The 24,343-nt window shown below is 43.3% G+C and overlaps 1 protein-coding gene across 4 annotated transcripts in view; it reads left to right on the forward strand.

Moving 5' to 3' along the window:
* The window catches only part of ZNF518A (zinc finger protein 518A), a 74,391-nt gene that overhangs the window by 40,069 nt on the left and 9,979 nt on the right, over positions 1 to 24,343 (forward strand). Inside the window, exon 1 of one of the 4 annotated variants that reach the window (XM_090057563.1) lies at positions 23,146 to 23,786. The exons of 1 other annotated variant lie outside the window; for it this stretch is intronic. The gene's annotated coding sequence lies outside the window, so the exon portion shown is untranslated. Of the gene's footprint in view, positions 1 to 23,145; positions 23,787 to 23,916; positions 24,331 to 24,343 lie in introns of those variants that run through there. 2 more of the 4 variants (XM_090057564.1, XM_090057562.1) reach the window with 2 other exon arrangements.

The raw sequence follows: 24,343 nt of genomic DNA on the forward strand, positions 1-24,343 counted from the left end.
CCAGAATGGTTTTGACAGTGTACATTCCTGAGTTCTTTGCAACAGAAAAATTGCTCTATTTTTTCTGTAGTCAAAAAATGAATGAGAGCTAAAAAATGAGGGGTGCTTTGAGTCTAAAAAAGTTGAGAACAGCTGCCCTAGTCCTTTGATAATAGGCACTTTCACACTGAAATCCTATGAGTCAGGTGCCTGGAACAGGGTAGCTTGTCCTCTTAAGAGGGGGTAGCCAGCTCTGTTGAGTAGATGCTGCTGATAGGGGAGTGGCTCACTAGGAACTGAGAACCCTCAGAGAGAAGAGCAGTAGGGCAGCGAACGGTGATAGAACAGTTGTGAGCTGGAGACCAGGTGTTGCCCTGTGGGGTCAGGCCAACTCTCAGGATCTCAATATAGTGCTGTTAGATAGGAGGGTGTGACACAATTGCACATATACAAACACACAGATCAGTTAGGTACACACACACACACAACCAGCTCAGGCATGTACACATCCAAACCAGCCTAGACACGTGCATACCTATCACCAATTCATGCACATACACTATACACCCCAAAAGTTAGACACAGATCACTAATTCGTATATCATGCACACCATGATATGTGTGTGTATGTATACACACCAGTTCACACACATACAACTCACCTACACATACACACAGGTAAGTTCCTAACTTGGATGGTACAGTGTGTATGTGTGTGCTGGGGTACCTGGGATACTTGGGGGAAGGTTCAGGTGAGCTAGAGAGAGTTAAAGTATAGGGAGTGAAAGTTGCTAGGACTGGGATTAGAACCAGTGGATTACAGAGAAGCTGGCTGAGGAACTGAGGCTTGGGTTTACTTAAGGTAGACTGGGGCTGGAAACTGAGGCAGACAGCTGAGATATTGGGAGGGGCAGATAAGTGGTGGCAAGGAGGAGATAGCCAGGAAAGAAACTGAGGCAGAAACCTGGTTGCTCAGGGGAAAAGGAAAAGGCAGTGGGGATAAGACAGTGGCAAAGAAACAGGCGGCTTGGAGGCAGAGAGGAGCTCAGGACAGGTGTTGGAGGTGGCAGTGAGCCGAAAGCAGGAGAGGCAGAAATGAAAGGGGTTAGAGGGGTGAGGAGCAGGAATTGGAGCAGGGTCAAACCATAGTAAGGTAAAACCCAACTTAGGGGTCCAAATAACAGTTTTATTAGACAACACACTACACAGCCCCATGAAGTTATTGGTACGCACACACAATGGGAGGAGGAGAACAAGACTCAGTGGAAGGGCTGGAGTCCAGGTAGGGAAGAGAAGCAGTCCAAGTCCTTGGTTGAAGAGTGGATTGGGGAGGCGGGTGGTGATAGTTACCTATCTAGGCTGGAAAGGGGTCCTTGTCCAGCAGGTGTTGTCCAGAGAGGGGTCGCTGGCAGGGCCTCTGGGTGGATAGGTGGTGTGGCATGGTGCTGGTCCAGATGGAGAGGGCATCCCACTGGGTCTGTCTTCACTGCCCCTTTTTATAGGGGCAGACCTTTTGTGACCCTAGTGACAGGAGGCATACCCAGGCAAGGGTCAGCCCCTGGTGTACTGAGCCTGTATGCTCCATGCAGGGATGTGCAGTTTCGGGTGTCTGTAATGGTGGGGTACAATGGTAGAGTTGCTGGTTCTGCAGGGTCTTTTGTTTTTCAAACACTGGGTTCTTGTCTCTGTTCCTGGGTGAGGTCCGTGGTTCTTGGATGAATCAGTGCAAGATGATGGCCCAGTTGTTACAGGCCATTCAGCAGAGGCCTGCTACCATTGTATTTCAGTCATTCCCAATCACTCTCATTCATCTGGGAACCAATTTACATGGGAGGGGTACATGAATCATACAGTTGCAACACAGGGGATGCCCAGGCAGAGGACACAAAATGAAGGCTTGACAACAAAGTGGAAACTCGACATGACTTACACTAACTTACACATATAGGCCTAAAACAGTAATCACACAATATAAAAGCAGTACAAACATAATAATCATCACTTAGAAAACAGTAGGTATCGATATCAAAATAGCAGGGAACTTATTTGCAGAGGGGAGAGAAAAATAAAACTTACTACCTAAAATCAAATGTTAAAGCTTATTCTACATCTTAACTCCCTTATACTTATCTATAGGGAATAGAGAGAGAGAGAAAGTCAGAAATGATTGGGGAAGGGGAGGGAATGCATTTTAAAATAAAAGAAAAATGGGGTTTTGCTACAAAGGGGTGGGCTGAACCACCCCTTTGTAGCAATGCATTGCTGCATTGAGTCCAAACTGCTGTGGTAGTGCCAGAGCCCCAGGGGACCCCTCACAGTGTCTGGTGCAGGATGACAGGGTTTTGTTTATTAAAGACTGTTTCAGTTGTGTGTATGGGCAGCTGAGGAGCTCTTTAGGGAGCAAAGGTCACCTGTGGGCTTTTCCAGGCAGAAGCCACTGCCTACAGTGCCTAAATACCTTAGGATTTGGGCCTTAGGACTTGGGGTCCTAAGTGCCATAATAACTTTTGAAAATAGGACTTAGACTCTAAAGTAACTTAAGGGCTTTTGAAAGTTTTACCCTTAATTTCAATTCAGTTTTCAGACGGATTGACTAGTATCTTTGGGCATGTGTAGACAAAACGGGGGCCCTAAATTGAAGCGGTGAGTTTTAAAAAACACTGCTTCAATTTAGGGCTCATTAATCCCCCGTGTTGTGCACACACCCCACTGACTTACCTGCCTCGCTGGTGGGGAGGGGAGGGCGAGCTGCTGGCAGGTGGAGCAGTCCCTGGGCTCTGTGGGGGGGAGAGGGGGAGGGCTGGTGCTTCCGTCTGTGGCAGCGGTGCCCTGCCCCGGCAGCACCCACCTGCAGACACCTGGCTCGGGTGGTCCCAGGAGGCACTGCAGCCATGGAGGGAAGTACCAGCCCCTATGCAGCTCAGGCAGGCAGGCTTGGGAGGTGGGGGCGTGGAATCAGGCTCACCACTTTTCTTGGGCAGAGCTGCTGCCAGGCTGCCTACAGGGCTTCCTGCAGAGCCCCTGAGCTGTACAGAGCCTGGTACTTCGCTCTGTGGCTGTAGGGGCAGCAAACTAAAACTCCTTGAACATGCCTCTCATTTCGTCTACACCCCACCTTTTACTTGTATTTATATTATGGCAGTATCTACGAGCACTAGCCATGAACTTAGATTCCACTGTGACAGCCACTGCATGAAAGCAGGACCAGATGATGTTTCCAGCCTAAAAGAGCTTATAGGTTACAAAATCCTCCATTCTGGTAGTGCTGCTTAGTACCACCGCTTTTCATATTTTTTGTTAGAGTACTTAGAAGCATCATTGGCAAGCAAAAGGGAGAGCTCCCCTCCAGCGATGGATTTGAGTTTGTCTCTTCTTTGCAAAGCTAGAATAAGTCACTGCAAATATATTTTCCACAGAGGAAGTTACATTTGCTTGATGCTTCCTGCTGGTCCTGCAACCATTTCCATTGCTCTTGAGCTTGTTTTCCATCTGGTGCCTGCAAGTCCCTCATTTTGCTTATGTCCCCTAAAAGTTTTAGGTTTTGATAAAGACTTTGAAATCAGTGTCCAGAGCTTCCTGGGTGAGACATGTATGCTGGAGTCTGGTTCACCTCAGATAAGGGGCCTGATTCCTAGGTCTGGTCAAGCAACATTTAGGTCAGGATTAAACCAGTCTAGCCCCTAACACTGAGATGACTAAAGGGCTGTTCAAGCAGCTGGGTACAGAGTGCAGAGAGGGAGATCATTCCCCTTCCCAATCATGCCACCTTGCCAATATGTCACATCGGAACCTCCAAGGATTCCTCTTATGAAACTGGAATTCCTGGTTAGCCAGGTAAGTCAGCTTTTTGATTATTTTGTGCCACCTGATGTTGTTATTGTGAAAATATGTTGGGCCTCTTACTGCTAGTTTTTCTAATGTGGTCCTTCTAGTACTGGGGAAACAGAATACTGAGAAGCAGATGGCATCAGAGAGCAGAAGAAAAGTCATCTTCCTGACTCATCTTCCTTGCTTTGGTTCTGCTATATCCCTCCACTGGCTCCCCTTTTGCACAGCGTGAAGCATAAGCTGCTTGCCTTACCTTTTATGGCTCTGCATGGTTTAGCCCCACCCTACAGCAACAAGCCATCATTTCCTGCTTTTGCTTTATTGATGTTGCTAGCCTTTATTGTTCATTGATCACATTTTCCTTTAAGTACCTTCATGCTCTCACCCATGCTCCTCCATTGTGCATGCATGGGATGTCCCATAAAAATCCACAAAGCCTACCATATTGTCATTCAAATCTCATAGTGCCAATCAAGCACTCAGCAGCTGTCATTCTGTGACTGTAGCTTGAAATAATGTCACTATTCATTGTCCATTGTATTCTCATTTTTGTCATTACTTACTCTTGGTTTAGAGTTAGTCTGTAAGAGTTCTGGGGCAGGGACCATCATTTTATGTCTGGACACAGCTTAGCACAATGACTATTCTTTCCCTACCTCAGTATCAATAACAGGCAATAATAAGCATAGTAATACAGAAAGCAAGAAATGGGAAAAATGAATGAGGTAAGTTGGGACAGAGGGGTCAAGAAAGAAGGTGGCTGAACTGAGCAAGAGAACTGTAGAGGGTGTAGAAGAAAATACAGAAACAAAACGCAGAAATTCAAAAACTATAGTAAAGCACACAAAAAAAAAAAAGGAGAGAGGAGGTAAAAAAAAATCCCAGAAAACAAAATACAGAAACAAATAGGAAATAATGAAACAAAAGAGAAAAAAAATGTTGGCTGTGGGAGGGGAATTTTGCAGAAAGGACCTATGGGAGAGAGCAAAGACATGTTTGAAAAAAGGAGTGAAGAAAGCCAGGAAGAGCCCTGACCCTAAACTCCTTATTGAGTTAAAATTTACTGCCCCCTCCCTCCAGAGGGGGAGTAAGAGCCTGTCCCTGAAATCTTTAGCTCTAATTAGGCTCCAAACCTTCAGTTGTGGAGTATAAACAGGAACCAGAAGCATGGTAAATCTTTGGGGCAAATTTTGGCCCTATTTGCAGGAAAAGGACTGTGTATGTACAAACATGTATATTTATATTAAACAGTTACTGAGGTTACAAAGTTAAACATTCAAAAATTAAGAAAAGGCATAATTAAGCTTTCCAGTATAATCTTAAATTGAGCTCCCTTGTGTTTAGGCATTACAATACAGTATTTAATTGCATTATCTCCACTGTTTTTCTGCTGGATACCTGTGTCACTCAGTGACAGGATAGATGATGCAAACCTAAATGAAACACTGAATGGTTATTTATTCTCATTGTTCAGTGCGTGCCCTCCTGCCTTATATACTGAACACTATTAAAACTTGGCTCTGATGATGGAATTATTAATTTCCTCCTAAGCTCTTCTCTGGTGCTGGTCTGAGTTTCCCAAGCACTTTAATATTCCCACACCTCTTTGGTATTTTACAGTAGGGGTACTGAATCCTAAAGAGATTACATTTAAAAATCTCCACTAATTGTGAGTACTCAGATGGGGACACCTAGAACCTGATTGTTTAGAAAATATATACTTATGTACATTTATGTATTTAAGCCAAGTTGGGGAGCCAGAAAACAAGACACACAAATCAGCAACCACTTAATTTAAATGACTTGATTGTAATTAAACAGAAGCTACAGCAGAAGCAGGGACAAAATTCAACTATCTCTTTTTCTCTTTTTTTTTTTTATACTTCCTGCCTCATTTCTTTCACACCTTCCAACTTCTGTCACATAGACAGCTGCCTCCTTCACCTCACACCTCCCACAGCAGGTTTATCCTGTGCAATAAATGAGGCAAGGAGTCCTGTAAAAATAACAATATATGACCAGGTAATTATAGACTGTACCTTAAGTTGTATGTACAATGGGGCTGACATTAAGGTTGCACAGACTTCTCTGATGTGGCATTTTAAAAAAACAGAATACTTGACATGGAAACCTTTTGATAATGTCCTTTTTGTATAGGTGTTTGTGTGTATGTTGTGTAATTTTCTGGTTTTAAAAGGGCCAAAGTAGAAATTCCTTCACGTGGCATCGTATTTTCACCTTCATGGATCATTAGCAGGGTTGGAACCTTTAGACCAGTGATTCTCAACTTTTTTTGTGCCAGGACCCATTTGTAAACATCAGTGGCCAGTCCTGACTCACTTCTGATCTGCTGACCCCAAGCCCCAGCCCCCCAGTGTGTGGGGCAGGTGGTGGGTGTATGTGGGGCATGGAGGCCCCCCAAGCAGCCCCTGGTAGGCTGGAACTGTCAGCCTGCAAGGGAAAAGCCACGGCTTCCCACGTTTTTCTCCTTCAAAGGAGAATCCATTTTTCAAGTATTTGTTTCACGACCCTTTCATATATTCTTGTGACCCACTTTTATGTCGCAACTCACAGATGGAGAAATGCTGTTTGAGAAACCATTCTCCATCCTCTCTCTGCTCCCTGAGCTAACAGAGTAATTAAGAGCAATAGTAGATTGTTATCTTCTTTCTGGATGTCAACTAGGGGGAATAAGACAAAGACTTTGCCAATTTGTTTGCTCACAACAAAAAAATGATGAGATTTTATTTTTCTTTCTAGTTCCTGGAGAGGACTGTGTTCTGGTGGGTAATGACCCTCTGCTGTTTCTCTTAGAACCTAGCATTTTTTTGCATCCTGTACAATTTGTCTCCGTCACAGTCCTATCTTTTTTGCATCCCTGGCTTCCTTCTCATTCCTACTCTCCTTTCCTATCCTGCCCCAGCTTTTACTCCTCTACTTCTTATCTCAGTTCCAGTCTCTTCATTCACCCAGTCATAGTATCTCCCTTTGGACTTACTGGTTCCTCATCACCCAGTCTCTCCCTTTCCCTATACCCAGTTCCAGTCCCTTTCTTCCTTTGTGGAGATGGCACATGGGCAAGCTGGTTAGAACCAGTAAATGCATGTGACAAAATTATGAAAATATTTAGTATGTTACAAAATGACATGTTGGGATTCTTTTAAATTCCGTAAGGGGTGGAATCCTGTCTATTTGTCATTAAATTCAGTGTGGTCAAGATTCACTTTATATGTTTTATTTATTCTGCTGTATATCCAAAGGTTTAGATTCTCCCAGTTTTAATCAGGGGCATCTATTATTATCAAGGTGGCCCAGGATTGTTCCAAGATTCACTTCCCCAAATATAGAGACAACTGTAAGTAGAAGAAAAAAGGGGTGTTCTTTGAATCAGAGGTATTGACTTTTTGCTTTTATTGATTACATTCAAACACATTAAGTGTTAACCATGTTTAATTCTGCTTCTGGCTTTCTGTATGATTTAAAATGTCTGTTTAATCTTTATATATCTGTGTAACTACTCAAGGTTATGCATTATTGGAACCTGTATGCCATAGTTTTATACCTCCTTATATAGTGCCAATATTCCACAAGGAAATCAAAGTGACTTTTACCACATATTGTGCAATAATTTAGGTCATAAAGCATTTTCATTTATAACTCCCTGTCTTCATTTTTTCAGAACTTTCTTAAAAGACTTATTTTTTACTTGTATTTTTATCCTAGATCTGTGTTCAAAGGTAAAAGTTATTAGGGATCCATTCAGCCATCAAGCTCTGTGTGGCTGTAAAATATATACCTTTGACACAGTAATAAATGATTGTCACACCTCTTCTGGCTAACGAGGTACAGGTTGAACTTTGGAATATGCTATGGGCTATCCTATGGATAATGTGCCTTGGTGCAAACTTCTGAGACACAGTTCCCATCCTAGGCTGATAATATTTTCAGCTGTATAGCAACAGCAGTAAATTTTGATGCCCTCCATGTTATCTTGGGAGGCCAACCCATGGAATGAAGCAAGGAAAGAAAACTAAGGCTTTTCTTACCCACTTATCACTAAGGTATGTATTTCTGTTGAAAAATAGGTTTGTTGGAAAATGCTATAGTTCTAAGCAATCCACATTAACTTTGGAGCATCCTTAGGGTTAGCTGCTAAGATTCTTCTACTTCTCAGAACCTAAATATGCTTGACAATTTGGAACATTCTCACCCACCAAGGACTTCTACTTTTAGGGCATTGCAGGGACATTTTGTACAAATGAGGTTGTATATTTCCTACTGAAAAGCACAGTATTGAAGTACAACACTCCAGAAAGATACTGTTCCCCATCAAGATCATCACAGAAACAAAGACATGAACAAAATTTTAGTCCACGGCATATGCCTTCTCCATAACCTGTATATTCTAAAAGTGTGATTAGATATATCTAGATAGACCTCATTTGAAAAATACTGTTTTGTACATTTTAGGTTGGTGAAAATATAGCCACATCAGTGTTACGTTGCTGAAGCTTTTATCCCGCCTTGAATCAACTGTCTACAGCCAAACCATAACAACAGTAAATGAGTAAACTCATTCTGTCTCCTGATGCATTCCCCTTAGTGATTCAAAAACTAACTGAGAACATATAACGTTATTGCTAATATCATTACGCCTTGGTACCTTCCACCCTTACTTTCCACTCTTGCTTTTTGTAATAAAAAGAGCACAATGAATGTATATAGAAGGCACTTCAAGACATTTTAGGCCCTAATTCAGAAAAGCATTCTGGCAAGAAAGAGGGGCTTGAAAGCAGCTAGACCCGGGCTAGAGATGTCCCTGATATGAGGGAGTTATATGCTGCAGTAGGTACCAGCTTCTGCTTCAGTGTCTTGGGGGCTGGGCATGGATACAGCTAGAGCATTACTTCACCCCCCTCCACTGGGAGACTGGGCCTTTCCAGTCTGCATAGGAAAGGACTATGGGACTGTAGGACTCCAGGATCAGGGAACTATAATCAGCTTTTTTGTTGTACCCCTATCAGTAGCTCATATTAGGAACTGCTGAGAATCTGGCCATATAAATCTGATCACCTAATCAGATCATCTGATAAATGCCCTTGTTAGAAGAATATAAGAACACGAGAATAAAAGGAATAGTTGGAATGTGTCTTGAATTTATTTACCCTGGGGTGGTACTATTTTCTATCATAATTTAGCCAAATCTTTTGATTTATCTCATTTATTTTGGGTTACAAAGTATAGGACACATTCTACCTATTAACTTCATTTTAAGCCCTGCCAGTAAAAGATAGGGTTTCTTTTATACATAACATTTAATTTGTGTGCATTTCATTGCACTAGCACAATGAAATCCTATAAACCACTATTTTCACTGTAATTTATTAATTCTGAGAAGTTGAGCAGAAGCATATGATATTCTCTTAGGCTTGCTTGGTATTGAATTTCCAACTGAGTTTACTAAATAGCAACAGGAAGGTCACGTAACTTCCCCAAGGTTATACCATAAGTGGCTCAGCTGGGATTAGAACCCTGATTCTTCTTGCTCCTAATCTTTTGCCCTATTACATACTGTTGTCTGTTTTTACAACTGTGTAACAGGTTCATTTTTGTAAAATCAGACCTAATCATTATGTGCTAAACCTAGCTTAAACCTGGTAGAGGTGTTTCACAAGCAGGCATGTTGTAAAATGGCAAACTAACCTGTAAATGAAAGCAAAAGCAATTAAGAAACATGGGAACTATCCTATTAATGACAATGAAGTGCCTCACCAAATGTGTAGGAAGCATTGACTGTTATTTCCGTAGTATCGTGTACTTCTCTGCAACTTCCCAGTATGCATGCTGTTGTATGAGAAGCCTGATATGAACTATTTGTTGTTTACATTAATTCATTTTCTCAAAGAAATTGGCTGGCTGGCTATGCACAGAAGAGTCTTAACAAGGTGGCTGTCATCTGGCAGTTATTTGTCCTTATGTAAAAATCTTTTTGAAATAACTCCAGGAGTGCTGTCTGTGATTTTTATAGTTTAGTTTTTTCTATTGATCTCCTTTACATGATTGAGTCTTTCATCTTGGAAAGAAACATCAGTTGTTATAAAGTTTTTGGTTAAAAGGGAATTACCCTGATTTCCCTTACTCCCATGTCTTTAACTGAAAATATCTGCAGTACTGTGGAATATGAGGCAGTTTGTAGTACCAGTTGGTTTTAATTATAAGTTTATTCTTCCCCCCTACAAATTTACTTCATTAAAAAAACAAAAACAAGTTAATGTCCTATTCAGGAACTCAGATTTAGTAAACAGGAACTAAAAGAATACGCATGTCTGGAGCACTACATAGGAAGCCTCCTGGGGCACAGAACTGAACTAATAGCTAACACATATCTGATTGATTAAAGAGCTTGCAAAACAAAAATGTCTGTATTTAGGTTGTTAAATTAAAGCAACACAGTGTAACTGATCTCCTGTCATTAGTCAGTGAAGCTAAAGCCTAGGGGCACAATTAACAAGCAGCCTGGCACCTGCTATCTCAAATACATTTTTTGAAATAACTAATAGGGGGATTGTACAGCTTATTAGAGAATGGGTAAAGGGGTACACAGGTTTTCTCTTTCTAGGTTCCTACTTCCAGTTTAACCCAGTTTGATAATGACTGGAAATTGCAAACAATTGATGACTTTTCAGCATCCTAGTCTTAAGTTCCTTGTGCGTGAGTGTCCTTATCGCAGAGATCACCATCATCACAGCTGATATGAATAGTCTTGGCAGAGGTGCCATAGAGTGAATAGACATAGAAATGAAACTCAGCTTTGTGAGTGGTCACTCCAAATCAAGGAGGGAGTCCATGTTATGATGATAGGACAAAAAGTCAGGAGAGATACTACAATGTGTGAGGGGAAAAATCGTTGGAGTATGTTCTAGTAGAGGTGTGGTGGAGTAGTGAAAACCCTTCCTTACAGCTGTGAAGGCATGAGGTTGAGCCTTGATTTGGATTTGGCCTGAAAGGTACCCCCAGATGACCCAGCTGTAAATAGGGACTTGGCCATTCAGGCCACATCCAGATGAGCAGGGGCGTGCGCTTGCAGTGGTACAAATAATAGCAGCATAAATATGTGCTGCTACTTTGTGCTGCAGTGCACACCCCTGCATGTGCACCTTGTTGAGGCACAAATTGTCCCACATGGGCAAATCACCCTTGCCCAGCTCCTCCCAGTTCTTCAGCCAGGGAGAGCTGAAGGCTGGGGCCAGCACCTGTGGCCATGGGCAACTGGTGCTGCCTTAGTCAGGGGCAGCATGTGCCCCCTCTGTGATCAGTCCTGCCAATGGGGATGGTTCCCCCTGTGGCCAATTTGCTGCAGCAACTTCCAGGAGTGACTGCAGTCACTTCTGGGAGCAGCTGCAGCAATTGGCTGGCACTCGCTGGGGAGGAACCAGTGCTCCTACCTGCCCATTGTCTAAGCGGTGAGTGCTGCCAGTCAGGGGGTGCACTGGCACTCTAAGGGGGTGCTTGTGCACCCCCATGCATCCCCTATGCATTGTCACTGCCTGTGGCAGAGCAGTGGGTGGCACAAAGGCGACCACCAGGGTCAAGACAGTGTTCAGGACCCAGCAGTCCTCCTCCGTGGTCTCTACTGCCCTGGCCACTAGGGCAGCATGCCACTCCTGGCCCCCAAGTGCATGTCCTCCAGGGCCAGGAACCTATCCCTGAACTCCTGGTCTGCCCCTGCCAAGTCTCTCTTTCGGTCCCTCTCCTGCTTGCAGGCGATGTCCTTCACACGCCAGGCCCACAAGTCCACCAGTTGCTCCTCACCATGACCTGCTGGTCCAGCAGCCGGATCTGGTCTTCAGTGCTGTGCTGCTGGAGGTGGTGCATATACGAGGCCCTGGATGAGAATGGCAGTGACCGTGATGGTGCATCCTGGCTGCCAGCTGGTGGCTCTCTGCCGCATGCAGCTGCAGGTCCTATAGAGCCAGGAGAAAGAAGTTGTTTGTGAGAGTTTACAATATTTCTGAGATAAGATGCTCAATACCAGGGGTCTGTGTGTTGCCTGGCCTCAGATTGGGGGTTGTGTTTGCATGGGTGCCCATAGACCATGGTAAGTCAGCTGGGTAGCCCCTGACACAGCTAGCTCCACAGGGGCAGGTGGGCTGCTGGGTGCTGGCCAAGGGCAGTCTGCCTCCCTTGCCCTCTGCTGCCAGAAGCCAGGGACAGGCCTGGCTCCTGGCAGTACCTGCTGCTTCAGCTTCAGAGCCACTCCTCCCCTGTCTCCTGTTCTGCCCCCAAGCCCATGGCAACTGGGGAAGTGGGGGGGTGAAGGGCTCCCAGCCCTGGGATGTGGAGCTGGTGGTGCTCCTGCCCTCCCCACGTGGGTCTTCGCCAGAGAGGCACACTGGGGCCAGCCCCTTCCCCCCCCCCGCCATGGTGGCTCTGTGTCTCAGGCATGCTGCAAAGAGCTTTTTGCACAGACCGAGGGTTCCTGACTTGCTATGCTGTGCTGCTGGTGATTGCCATGGTGCACCTGCAAACCTGGTGTTGGGACCCTGAGCTTCAACGGTGCGGAGGGCAAGCCTACCCTGCCCTGCACCCTCCACCACCACGAGGTAGCAAATTCACTCATGAGTAGAGCAAATTACTGCACAGTACACATCTGCACATGTAGATGATGACACTTACTATGTAGTAATTTGCTCTACCATGCAGTAAAGTGTCTCCTGTAAATGCACCCAGGGGGTAGTGAAAGAACTTGAAAGAAATCTTTCAAGATGGCCTATCAGAGAGTTACTATAGAGGTAAACTTTGGAATACAACTGTTAGCAAAACAAGAAACACTACTCAAGCTCAAATTATACATTCTTATTCATGAAAGCTACATGAAGTTTCATAATTCCACCAGTTAGAGTTTAAAATAACCTGCTGATTTTAAATTATCTCATTTGTTTGTGTATAATTCTACTCCTGTTAGTTCTAGAGGGGAGAATTATTACCAGCCTTGCAAAAGAGAAAAAAAGCTAATGCTCAGGATGTATTTTGAAATTCTGTATTAGGAAGATGTTTCCCAATACTGTGTGGTTTCTTCTTATTTGGTCTGTTAAGGGTAAATCCTCATCTTGGGGAAGATGGTTTGTAGGTCTTCCTATTGCCTAGGAATCTCTATGCAGAGTAGATCAATTGGAACCGTCTGTGCATCAATCTGGGTTTAAAAGATTTTTGTTACTATGGGTATTTATAGAATATTTAGCTGTACAGTGTTTGAACAAACCTGTTGGGGGTGGGAAGATCTGGGCACCAAGGTTTGTCCTGTATGCAGTAATTGTTCATGTGAAATACCTCTATTTGTGTTATTGGTTTAAAAATAAGTTCTTTTTTTTTTTTTTACCTACATAGAGAGTCTTCATGAACACACTTCTGCTGAACATACAGAATACTATCCTGGGACGAAACGTGAAACATATATGGAGTGTATACACTGGACTTCCTAAAATTAGACTTTTCAGTTGGCTCCACTGACTCAGTATAAATTCTGATGTTGATTTCAGTAGAGTCAATATTTCATGATTGAAGCACAGAGCTGATGCATAGAAGCATAGAACATTTCTGCTACTGATCCCATGGGGTATTTTGCTCTTATTGCTTTCTCATACTTCTTACAACATATGAAAAACATTGTTAATAAACATATGCACCAGACCTTTATAAATGCTGTGTAGTATCTGGGAGGTGCTTGACTCTAACAATGGTGCCAATTTGTCCTAAAATGCCAGATAATTTAATGAATGTTTCCAGTGCAACTAGGATACAGCTAAATAATAACATCAGCCAATCTAGATACACATACATTTTGAACAGTTTTATACCAAGTATACTTGTTGCTCAGTTGTTCCATTCAGCAACATCATTTTTCATTAGGTTAGTATGGGAAGGGTATGGCTTTATAGGTTCAGGGAATACTGATGAAACAGACAATACCGAAATCGAAATTACAATTACAACCTCGTATGGGGTGAATTTTTTATCTGTAGTCACTTAATATGAGGATTACATACCGTAGTGCCAAATAGGTGATGAAAAATGTTTTGAATTTATCTTAAATGTCATACCAGCATCTATGATTTTCTAGTTCTTAGCCTTCTACACTTTTATTTTTGAAATGCAAAGGCAGAGAGACATTCCCACCAGTCTCAGGGAAACTCCCCAACATTCCAAACACTTTCCATCCTTGAAAGCAGCATTGCTTCCCATTGCAGAATTCTCGCATGCAATTGTCAGAAATTTTATTTCAAAGAGTTATTCTGAGAATCAAAGTTATGCAGGATATTCAGTTGCAACAGGACCTATGAAAAGGCATGTGTGTATATGTTAAGAAAACATTTTTAGTTCTTGTGAGTTACCATAAAATTAAAAATGCTTTCAAATTATATGGAACAAATCAACCCTTATTTACAGTGAAAACAACTTGGAATAAATCTTCCTGTAGTAACACTTCATATATTTGTCTGTTACAGCACTTTAAAAACGTGCTGAAAAAATATCTCATAATTAACTTTTAAAACACATTCTTGTGTCCTGTTTGGCAATACAAAGTACCATGAATTACTGTGTATTACCAAAAAGAGGCAGGCAGAAACTTCTTTACACACACGTGCGCACATATTTGCATGTCCACGCACACAGACGCAACTCATTATGCTATTAAATGGCCAGTAGACAGTTTTGATAACAGCTTTTACCTAAAATATAGTGAGAGTATATGCATATTTATATATTTAGCCATACCTTGACATAACATAGAATCGCTGGGTACGTCCACATGTATAAGCAAGTACTAAATAAATGCACAGTAACTGGAGATACTGTGCAGTAGCACTGGTGAACGTCTTTTAAGTGACACTACTTCACAGGAGCCTAATACTACTTCGCATTAGTATCTCAGCATGTTTTTTGCCATGTGACCCTACTGTGCAGTAGTATCAGGCTACTGCGGAGTCAGTGTCTTGTGTAGATGTGCCCACTATATACTTATATATACAGGTTGTATATATACATGTGTAAAGGTAGTTCCAAAAGGTTAGAGAGTGTTTATGTGGAATCTGTGCTAACTGACTGATTCCACTTTTTAAATGTATTGTATATAAAAAGTGTAATATTATGCCATATTGTATTGTACAAAGAGAATATTTTATGCATGGTTCAAGGCAAATCGACACATCCTACTCCTCTTGACGTTTGTACCTGTTTGTATCTTAGATGCTAAATTCTTCATCTTTCTTATCATAAAATGTGGTTTTTATCATTCTACTAAAACCTTTTAGTGAGGTTTTCTGAGCAGTTATCTGCTGATTTCAAAATTGCCTTGTTTACAGACAACCCCTATGAAGGCTATTAATTCAAATAAACAAATAAACACCACCCAGCTGGAGTAGTTGGTTTTGACATGGAGTACAATGTACTTTTAACTGTATATTTGTGGATAAACCACTCTCTGATTATCAGAAATACTTAAATAAATTCTCCAAGATGAACAAAAAGCGCAGAGATAGTGCAGTGGAGAAATCAGATTATTCATAAAAGTAAGAAAACTTCCTGTTTATGAAGAAACTGCTCTCTGATTGGCTGAAGTATACTGTGTTTGAGCCAAGTGGAATATACAATGGCGCAGTGAGCAACTGACAATGATGTAAAAATAAACATCTTGGCTTTGTCTCTATATTTATTCTTGATAAATGCCTCCGCTTTGCCTCTTTGGTTATAACAGTGGAATGCCAAAATCAGATGACAATAGCGTTCTACCACACTGGTTAGTTATATTTTAAATATACCACTATTAATGCTGATATCCAAAGAAGCCATTGATAATATTGAATTCTCAGACTGGTTTTACCCACCCATGTCTACAGTGTCAATGTAATATCAGAAGTGACTGGTATGTTAGCTTTCTTTACAGTTTTCATGGTATCCATTGGTATTAGACACATGCAAACCAAATTCAAATACAATGATGAAAAAATATAGGTAATGATTTGCAGCACTAAAAAGGGTGAACATAATATTGTCACTGTTGTAGACAGCTGAATTTAAAACTATGTTTGACTAAACAACAAACTAGAGATACAACCAAAAGTAAGTAAAACAGTGGATTGAAAGCAATGCAAAACTCTAAAACTCTTAGTTCAGAGATGATACCTTTTATTAGATCAACTAAAAAATCACAAATTATCTTTCTTTGCAAGCTTTTGGGTGCACACACCCTTCTACAGGATTAGGGAAAAGTAAAGATGGTAAAAGCCCCCTTAGGTAGAATATAAACTTCATTTTGCAGAAAGGAAGCTGAGGGTGGATGTCTGTTCCTCCGGGGCCCTTTGTGTAAATTGCTCTTTCATGAGCAGATTTTTCTGTGGTGGTGTCAGCTGGCAGAAAGGCAGGGAGGTGTAGACATTTTTATTCTTATTTAGCAATGAAGTTTATAATTCCAAAATTGGCTAAGATATGGCATCTTCCATGTTTCAAGGTTGTATTTGGTAGCCGTGTTGGCTACCAAATAAATCCCTGAAACGTGGATTAAAAGATACATTTATTGAGGCCTGATCTTACTAATACTCACACATTGCAAATGCCTTTTTACTCACATGAGTAATTTTTTTGCCTTCCACATAAGCATGTTTCTAAGATCAGGTCATTAAATAATCTATCAAAATCTCCCTCTATTTTAAGTTCTGATGTTGGATTTATTCTCAGCTAACATGGCAACATAAATTAACTCCAGATACAATATTACAAGCAATGTCCATGAAGAAATACAACATGCTTAAAGTATCAATAATATATTTAGCTGTGGGGTGAAAGCACAGCTGAACATAGATTAAACTGATAACATTTATAATATATCATTGTGAGCCAGACACTTTCACTTACTAATTCAAGTATGGAGCATGCATCAACAACAGTAATGCATATTTTAAAGGTTTCCTTGCAAAAAGAAGCTGTTTCAGACCTGGGAAGTATTTCAGGAAAATTTGTAGGCATGGCCATTGACAGGGAGAAGTGGCTTCTAAATGAAAATGTAGAGTTTAGCAGTTCTCACTGTGATTTGTGTGACATGGACCTTTCAGGGTGTTTCTGAGGCAATCATTAAGCCAATTGCTGACTGTTACTTTTAGATTTAATGCTGCATGATTTGAACATAGGGAATAATATATACATGTGCTAATGGGCTAGTGGATTACTTGGTAATATGACCCAAAATATTTCATAATTAAAAATAAATTAAGACCCTAATTATTCATTGAAATCAGTGAAGTAACCTGCGTGTGTATCAACATAAAACTGACTTTCAGATTAAAAAAAAGAAAAATTCAGCTATTTGAAGACTGAATGGATATACCAACAGCTACAGCAGAAAGGGTTAACTAGTTAAATAGTTAATTTAAACAATACACATATGCAATTCATCAAATGTTTAATTAGAAGCGGTATCCTTGTGACAAGTAATAACCAGTCCCCGATATAGCATAGGGTTAACTCTGTAATATGGCAAGGTTTCTAATTGGGTTCTGAGTTCTCTGTTGAATTGGGAAGATTTGGATTTTTTTTTTTTAATTATTATTGTTTTTGCTTATGGAAACCTTTCCTGATATGTGGTTACAAAGATTTGCTCCAGCTATTTTGTGCTGAGTTGCCCTACTAAATAACAATATAAAAGACTGTAGGTGCTAGCTGTCTTTGTAATGTGAGCTTGTACAATTGTTTGGTATTTCAAAAACACTGTATGATATATTTAATGTATGTAATACCTTTACCTAAAAACAATGGTCCTTAACCTTAACTGGTTCATGGACTACAATGCTGAGCTAGTACTGCATTATGGGCAACTTAATATTTTGCTCTCCACCACAGCCCAAAGAAACATGTATCAAAGGAAAGCAAAATTGCCAGTGGTTAGAACCAGTGTTGGAGTGTTAACCACAAGCCACTGGTTAAGGATTGAAAAGATGCCAATACACTGTACAAGCTATGTTCCATATCACCTGTGGAAATCAAGACAACAGCCAGCCAGAATACAGGATATGCTATAACACTGGAAGAGAGGAAATATTGGCCAGTAACAATGTGGAAAGTGGGCACAGACACAAGTCATGTTTGTCCCATGGTCGACCTGTTGAAAGTACTCTACAGGCATGCTGACAGAAGTGCATAGCGCTTTTAAAGGGCCTGATCCTGTGACAATCTGAACCCTCATTACAGAAAGGGACCATCTTCATTAACTTCTGTCAGCATCTGCTCCTGGTGCTGTCTTCAGAATGGAATTGGGGGAAAGAGCAGAGGGAACTCTGTCTGGGGTTTACCCAGATAGCTCCAGTCCACCTGACCCAACCTCCCATGCCCCAGAGTAAGGTCCCTCCTTTTTCTTCCCCTCTCCCATTCTGAAGACAGTGCCAGAGCTGGGAGGGGAGAAGGGTGAGGTTAGGAGACAGTGGCTGCAGATTCACAGATACTCCAAATCGCAGCTGGATCCCCCCAACCCTTGGGACCCAAAAGCAAACGTCTATTGGATCTGGGGGATCACTGTAACTTGGGGCAGGCCAAATGCGGCCCACCAGGCCATTCTATCCGGCCCGTGGGACCCCTAAAAAATTTAGAAAATTAATACTTACCTGCCCCTGGCTGCCTGTCATGTGGCCCTCGAAGGCTTGCGAAAACTCAGTAAGAGGCCCTCTGCATGAAATAATTGCCTGCCCCTGCTGTAACTTACAGTGCTTCCTGTAAAGCACCATAAGTTACATTGGGAAGCTGAACTTCTGTCTGTGTCCAGTATGGTGCCCAGCTCTTTTGATTCTTCAGATGTATTGTATGTATTCTCACTCTTAGGACAGAAGAACATAAAGTGGCTCTGCTTCAAATGTAACATTCACTGGCATTGGTGCCACATCTGACTCATCATACCCTGATGTTTACTTTGACATAATTGGAAATCTGTATGAATTTTAGCTCTGTGCATTCAGCCCCAATACTCTGGATGTTGGTGTCACAGGGCAGTAAGATGTACCTGCTTATTTAAGGGCAGAAGCAGCCTAGCTAGGGAGCCCTGAAGGCTAGGCAGAGCTCCACAGCTGCAGGTTGCCTGAGCAATTGGCTAACAAGGTAATTAGCTGGCACCTGTAGGCAGTCAGCTGACTGGAAGGAGGCAAGGCCCTGGGAACATATAAGCTCAGGGCTAGGGCTATTATAGGCCACTTTCTCTTTTTGGTGATTGTTAGGGGAAGGAGCCCCTGCCCAAGCCATCTACCTGGCAATGTTTGGTTGCCTGTTTTGCTGCCTACAAAAGTAGTAAGGCTCTAGGAGCCCACAAGGGCTAGGAGATATACTGTCTGAGGGGTGGAAGGCTGTCTTCCTAAAGGTGCAGAGCGTGGTCTTCATTGTTATTGAACTGTTACAGCCCAGGGGCTTCTGTTTGTGTTGTTGTTTGTACTGGAGGTTTGGGATGAAGCTGTGAATGGAAGTATGGAGGCCCCATTAGTGTCCAGCGGGGTGCAGCTGCACCGGTGCCAGCAGGGCCTGGTGCCGGAGGGATGCAACTACATAAGGTCCAAGGGCTTGGGTCCAGGGCCAGAGGGGCACAGCTACTTGAGGGGCCAAGGGCCCAACAGAGGTCAGAGGGCACAGCTGCACAGGGTCCAAAGGCCTGGTGCCAGAGGGGTGCAGTCAGACAGGGGCCGGGAGCCTAACAAACAGGGGCCAGGGGCTTGGTGACTGGAACAAACTGATTGGAGCTAGTGCCTCAAAGCCAGGTCTGACACGGTGGTCTTGGGCTAGAAGGGTGGAAGCCAAGTAAGCAGAGGAAACAACATCAGTGTAACACCCAGAAGGCATGAGGTGTGGTGTAAGGGAGGTTTAGGAGCCAATCAATTGGCCCATAAGGCTGGAGGTGTCCCATGTGGCACAGTACTGGAGAGAGGTCTGGTGGAAGGCTCAAGGACCAGTATGTTCCAGTGAGGTTTAGCAGACTGGGGCCATACACAGGCCCATGGGCAGCCTCACAATTTTTTTTTTTAATTTTACCAACAAGACATGGCAGGCAATGGTGACATGTAAAGGGTGCACGTACACCCCCTGAGCACCAGTGCACCCCCTGATTGCCATGCTCACTGTTTAGGCGATGAGCAGGTGGGAGCGCTAAGGGGAACCCCTTAGAAGTGCTGGATGGGGAGTAGAGCGCTGTTGTGCCCCTGAAAGTGGCTGCAGCGACTGGCTGTCTTGCTTGGCTGTGGTAGAATGCCCCCTGCACCTCCCTAGCCAGCGGGATCAGATGTGGTGGACACCCCTTCTCCCCCCCCCCCCCCCGGTCACTGAGTAAGGTGGCACCAGTCGCCCACGATGGCAGGTGAATCAAGAGGGTGCTGTCGGGGCAGAGCTGGCATAGTTGCAGAGCTGCCAGGGGCATTACAGCCATCTGTAGCAACCCTGATTCATGACAATTGGTCATTAAGAAGGTTCAGTGGGATGCTGTACCCATTTGGAACCTCTGAATTTTCTTGATTCCCTTTAAGTTTTAGTTTCAGATATCAACATTGTATGACTGGACTGATTGCATTCATTGGTCATCTCTTCTTAGCAACAAACAGTGATTATTCATTTTGATTCAAATAGCCTTTTTGGCACCCTTTGTTGTACAGTCTATGAGGTGTCCCTGGCACCTCTGCAGACCCTGGAAGATACTAGATGATGTCACCTGCAAAATCTGAGACAGAACTTTAGGATAATGACTCAAGTGCCATAAGCATTTTTTAAATAATATATTTAGGTAAGAACAATGATAAAATAACATCACTCTCTTTAATGGGTATTTTAGTCTTAATAATTTGATCATTCCCCCCCCCCGTCATCCCTCTTTTTATATATAATGTTCTTGTATAAATCTCAAATCCAATCTTAAAATGGTTTTCAGGGTACTCCTGTGCAATATGTTTTATCTTGCTTTTGTATTGTATATTGCTAATGGATAGATTAGATAGCTGCTGTTCATGCTCCTCTTTTCTTTTCTGGAATTTGCTTTTTTTATTCATAGTTTTCTTACTTCCCTTTCATAAGGTACTTATAGTCACTCTAGATTTGAACTATAAATGCTCAATATTTACATTGGTGTAGGTTGTAGCCATGTTGGTCTAAGGACATAGGCAGACAAGGTTCTTTGCATGAATCTGATATCTTTTATTAGACCAACTTAATTAGTTGGAAAACAATTATTAAACAAGCTTTCAGGTTCAAAAAACCTTTGTCAGGCTAAGGAAGTTTGAGCAGTTGGTGTGTGGTCTTCCTAGACGGAATGAAAAGTAAAGCAGCCAGAGGCTGGGCTGGTATGCATACAAGACAGGTAGTGAAAATGTAGATTGAGGAGTCAATGGGTGAGAGGTGGGATGGGGAGAAGGGAGAGAGAGAGAAGGGGGATGAATAGCGGAGAGATAGCTAGGGAGCTGGATATCAGGCAGGTTATAATGTGTCATAAATCCAATGTCTATATTTACATCTAAATTTTCAAGTTAATATTTTGTAGAATCTGTTGGGAACATATTTGATGCATCTTATAAATTCAGGCCTAAAGTACCAAGAAAAATATTCTAACATAAATACGACACCATTGTGGATGTAAGCTGGACTGATGTCTTGCATGGTAATCTTTTCATAAACGTGTATCATGGAGTTTGTTTTCCGTTCCGTCTTCTGGTCTCAAGTACTGTAGGTGCAACTCAAACATTAATCATTCCTTACCACCTATGAAAATTTATTTGGGGGTAACTTAGTTTATTGTGGTGTCTTAATTAGTCTGACAAAGTTGACAACTGTTTTACCCACTTATCCTTTTATATTTTGATATATAATGATACAGTATTCTACAGGGTTTTTAATGATTTTGATCAGTGCATAATTAGGAAAACTAAATGCAAAGCACAAAAGTATTTCACCTGGGTGTAATATACAGGAAGAGAAACTAGCTCCTTCAGAGTGGGACTTTAAGCAATGCAAGGAACCAGTATATCAAACATATCATGAAAGACTGGTTCTTTGTTTGAAGATCCACACTTGGCAAAGACATATCTATGTAAATGTATGGGTTCAAGATAACAAAAAATACTACAGTGATAAATGGACCTACTTCTGGTTTTACCTGATTCTATTTATATGGTATGTGTATGAGATGTCAAATTTGTGGAATTTGTAGGAACATGCACACTTTGGAAGTGTTAAGTTGGCAAAAAACCTCAAAATAGCTTGCACAGGAACTCACAAGGACAATGTCTAATAACTTGAATGGGGCAGTTTTAAATTTTGGAATTTCTGAACAGTTCCATGCCCTTATGTATGCATGAACACTACATAACCCTTTTAGCTCCAAATAGACAGACTACAAATATTGTACAGCAACATGATAACTATAGTCTTCTCCAGACCTACTAACTGCTCTTGTAAATCAGCAGGGAATTGTCCAAATGGAGTACAGGATTGTTGAGAGTAAAGAATCTAAAGGATTACTGCACTTCTCTCATACCACCCCATATCCTTGGAACAGGCCTCCTTTTCCCCTGCTTTGTCTTCCTTCAAATCTGTCTCTACTGCATATTTCACACTAATTTCAAATCTTTCCTGTGTTCATTTCCTCAGTAACCTGATTGTTGGTTGCCTTGCTCTCTAACCTTCTGCATTGCATGAATCTGAATGAGACTAAATTGTTTGAGTAGGGACCTCCCTCTTGATGCATTCTAACCTACCACATGCATTTGCACATACTTAACTAACAGCTACATATTGTTGAGAAGAAACAACCAAAAAAAAAAAAAAGCTACTAACTGCTAACACTTCAACTAATGTTTACACATACTTAAGAAGCAATGACTTATGGAAGTGGTGGCTACAGTTTTATTCCTCTTAAACAGGAAAGCCTGTTAAACTAGAGGAACACCACCACCGCCAGGGTGGGAAAGATTTCTTTTTTCAATTTTGCCTTTCAACCTTGATTGCTATAGGTTTTTTCATCATATTCAGTCGCACCTATTTGATCTAATCAAACGTACTCATCATCCCTGTAGTAAGGGAAGGGTATTATTATTACCACTAACACCCTGTTAACATCTCCCCGAAGTACTAAGTTGGTCCTTTTTCACCTAGTCCCTGAACTGGTAGCTCTCAACCTTTTTAGACTCAACGCACCCCTCTACAACTGCCAGCCCTTAAGTTTTCTTTTTTTTTTTATATTTTTTTTTTATATATATATATATATATATATATATATATATATATACACATACAGGAACGCAACAGAACAATTCTTGTGTTGCCAATAACTCTGAGGACAAAAGGTCAGAAAGGAAGTCCCCGGCTTGAAAAACAATTTGAAGTCTCTGCGTTGATTCCATGAACCCTGTTTGCAGACCCAACAGCGCTAATGCTGCGTGGCCCCTCGTCAAGCATCTCGGGGGACCGGCATGGCTGTGCCACCAGTCCAGGAGGCCCAAGGCCTCTCAGCTGGGTTTCTGCTGCCCTGTGAGCAACGCGGGCTGGGGTCAGCCTGAGACAGGACGTTAGTTGTCCCTGTTAGTCTGGCAGGGTAAAGACCTCCTTCATAGACCGCGAAGCACTGAGCTGTGGGGAACCCAACTTCCCTTCATCAGGGGCGGTGCAAATGGCCGCTGTTGAGTAGTGCCCGACTCCGGAAGACATTTGAAGACGGCCCGAGCCCGGGGGCGTCCTCCAGGAGCGTCCTGGTCCGGGGGGGGGCCGGGGCGCTGGCTGGGCCCCTTCTCCCCCGGGAGGGGGCAGGGCGTCGCCTCGCTCTGTGGGCCTCGCCGGCCACCGTCTCTCGGCGTCAGGTGAAGCGCGTATCCCTCCGCCGCGGCCCCCACCCCTCGCTGGGCTCGGCTGCCCCAGTGCCCGGATGGAAACTGTGATGGCCGCCAACAGTGACTCGCTGGGCTACGGAGACAGGCGAGGTAGGGGGCGCCGCGGAGGGCTGCCGGGCGGCGCAGAGGGGCGGCGGCTGGGCCGGGCCGGGCTGGGCCGGGCCGGGCTGAGCCGGGCCGCGCCGCGAAGGAGGATGGGGGTGGGAGCGGTAGGGGGTCGCCTGCGGGGGGTAGGATCCGCGCTCTGGTCGGGCTGGGGCGTTAAGTAGTCCCGGCTCCCGTCGGCGCGGAAGGCTGGCGGCGTGGCTCGTTCTGGGGAACGGTATCCCTCCGCCGCCCCGCGATGCCCCGCGCTGGGGCGCCCCCGCGGCGCCGGGCTGACGGCTCCCGGCCAAGTGCTTGCGGCTGCGCGCGGAGACCCGGTGCCCGGCCGAGGCGGGTTTCCCGCCGCTTTGCCCTTGTCTCGGCCGGTGGGGGAGCGTGGCGCGGGGTCCGCAGAGTAGGTTGGAACCGGGCCCGCGGGGAGCGAGGCCGGGGCAGCGGGAGTGCTCCGCGCGGGGCGTGAAGGGGCTGCCGGAGCGGGCGGAGGCCCTCGGGGGTCCGCGATCAAATACCGTCCCTTCTGGGGTCAAGGGCAAGTCTTTACT

Source organism: Crocodylus siamensis, chromosome 7, assembly GCF_052110815.1.
Source record: "Crocodylus siamensis isolate JL-2025a chromosome 7, ASM5211081v1, whole genome shotgun sequence".
Taxonomy (NCBI): domain Eukaryota; kingdom Metazoa; phylum Chordata; order Crocodylia; family Crocodylidae; genus Crocodylus; species Crocodylus siamensis.